A 2,870-nucleotide genomic window follows, 5' to 3' on the forward strand; every position below is an offset into this window, starting at 1 on the left:
TGTGTTTGTTTTATGTATAGTTAAAGCTTTATCTGCGCTTTCTTCGTTCGTGTTTTCGCGGATTAAAAAGGTGTAAAGATCTCTTCATTTGCGGATCTAATCAGTATAAACAGTAAAAAAAGGATTCCAATAGCTATCGATCTCAGTATCCTTTGTAAATTGGTCGTCAAATGGACTAATAAAAAAGTAAAACAGACTTTATTACAACTAATTGAAGCAGCTTTAAAAGTGCCAAGCAAGAAAGAATTACAAAATTCTTTAAAGCATTAAGTACATTAATCTGGAAATAATAATTAATCTATATGGTCAAAAACTTCAATAAAATTGAAGTATATATATTGGTCTTTATTTTGTCACCTAGGAACGACCTTATCCCATATAAATAAATAATCACATTTCTGTATCGCGGCATATTTTCGTAACATCTACCCCGCGAATCTTTAAAGAGCTTTTACTGTAATCTGAAAATTGTATGCCCCTGCCTTTTTCTATTAGCAAAGTATTTTCCACATACCAGCAAGTACCAGGATATCATAAACTGAAAGTGATATTTGTAGGGCAGTCCGCAAACTTGTTGCCACTTGCCACCCTACCCCTCCCAGGATAGTTTCGAGAGTAGTATCGAGTTAGAGAGAGAGAGATGTTAACACACAAAAATGGTAACTACAAAGTAGGTCTTAAAATGATTCAAATCTCCTTGAACGTTCTAAAATTTAATAATGTCTCTGGTCAGATCTTACGAAATATTTAAATAATAAGGTATGTGTCAGTTTAAGAGCCAGACGTGAAACTTCATTTTAAAATATGGGAATACACTTTTTTTGACGAGACGAGCAGGACGTTCAGCTCATGGTAATTGACACGCCATGCCCATTACAATGCAGTACCGCTCAGGATTTTTGAAAAACCCAAAAACTCTGAGCGGCGCTACGGTTACGCTCGTCACCTTGAGACATAAGATGTTAAGTCTCATTTGCCCAGTAATTTCACTAACTACGACGCCCTTCAGACCGAAACACAGTAATGTTTACACATTACTGCTTCACGACAGAAATAGGCGCCGCTGTGCTACCCATAATCTAGCCGGTATCCTGTGCAAAGGAGCCTCTGGTAGACAACTTATTGATTCTTGTTGATGGTAAATGATTTAAACGCCACACATCCAGATGCTCAATATATTATGATATAAAATAGTCTGAAGTATCATAAGCAACGAAAATACGCGGAGTTCAGAGTATTCACATTCGCTATCCTTTTCTATCTTGTTGCATCTCTGTTAGACATGTTCTCTCTTGTACGCTTTGTTTGGTATCTAATACGCATGTGCGGTTTGAGATATACAGATCCAAGTGAATCATGTTACCCTAGTAAAAACGACCTCCAATGCAGCCTTACGCCGTGGTCAAGGTAACACGACGACTGCAACCACTAAATTTCAGAACCCGGATTTCCTGAATTCGGTTTTCAGTTAATATTTCAGCTCCGCTTCGGTCTTTTAGGGTTGTGCTACGGGGATTGCTACGGAGTCCAAAAGGGGCAACGGAAAGTTAAAGGACATTTGTACCAAGAGTTCAGAAAGGACAAGGAATTCTCAATATAAATCACTTGATGTCACTTAAGCGCACAGTTCGCTGATTTTAATACAAGAAAAAAATTATTGCTCGATATTCTAATTAATATGATATACATCACCTTATTTTTCAAAAATGTTTTAGGTCTTAACTGTGTGATAAGCATCGCTAGAAACTATTTCGGATAGTGTAGTATTTTATTATTGATCATATTATGTTTTGTAAGTAACTAAATTTTACTAATAAATATAACAAGAATAGTTCTGAAACGAAGTCTGATATTATAAACCAATATTAATGGGGTAAAATTTTGATTCTGTATTATTACATCGAAAATAAAATTTAATAAACTTTTTTTGGAAGGTAACCTTTATTGAATAAAAAAACACTAATGTTTAGAATGGGAAGTAATATTCAAATTTGGAGTCCTAGTGATACTTTCATTGTAGGTAACTTATTTATTCAAACAAATCAAATCTAATTTCTATATTTACAATACTATAATAACATTAAAGTAAAAATATCGTTACGGGGAACGGTTACTGTAATAAAAACTTATTTGAATTTAAAATTCAAACTTTCCTTTGAATAAAATACATTAATATTCAAAATGGACTGTCAGTAATAGTTTCATTCAATTAAAAAGTATTTACGGTACATTGCAAATGAAGAGGATTCATTATCAACAATATTACATACAAACGTTTCCGACTGTTTTATCTTTGTTTCTTTTGAATCTAGATTAATATTTTTTTCAAACAAGATCAATAATCGTTAACTATCTGTCTCTCCTGTACTATTTTGAAATTAATATTTTTGTAAGTGTTAGTCTGACAAAAATATAAAGTATATTAAAACTTTTCCATTTAGTTTCAATTGGTTAAGTTTTGAAGAAGGAAATGCGAACAAAAACCTTGTATTTGAGTATATTATTACTAAGGATTTTTAAGTCTTAAATTCTTATACCTAAGCCCTTGGTCAGCTTATTTTAATTCTTTATATTTACGGGAAGCTGGCTTACTATAACAGTTTACACAAAATAACAATTATTTAATAAAACATTTGCAAATTACTTATTAATTATCTATCATCGAATGTTACAAAATGAAAATTGGTTTTTTATGAAATATAAATTAAAATTACAAAAGATATTTACTTATTAATATGCGCCCCTGGTTATGTCTGTGAGCGGATAGTTGTAGTTCTGTGACAAAATTGGCGCGTATTTTATGGAGGGTGGGGAACGCAGAGGGTGAATTTCGGAGGGTGTGAGGGCTGCGAATGAATGCAACGTCTATA

This window comes from Leptidea sinapis, chromosome 23, assembly GCF_905404315.1.
Source record: "Leptidea sinapis chromosome 23, ilLepSina1.1, whole genome shotgun sequence".
Taxonomy (NCBI): domain Eukaryota; kingdom Metazoa; phylum Arthropoda; class Insecta; order Lepidoptera; family Pieridae; genus Leptidea; species Leptidea sinapis.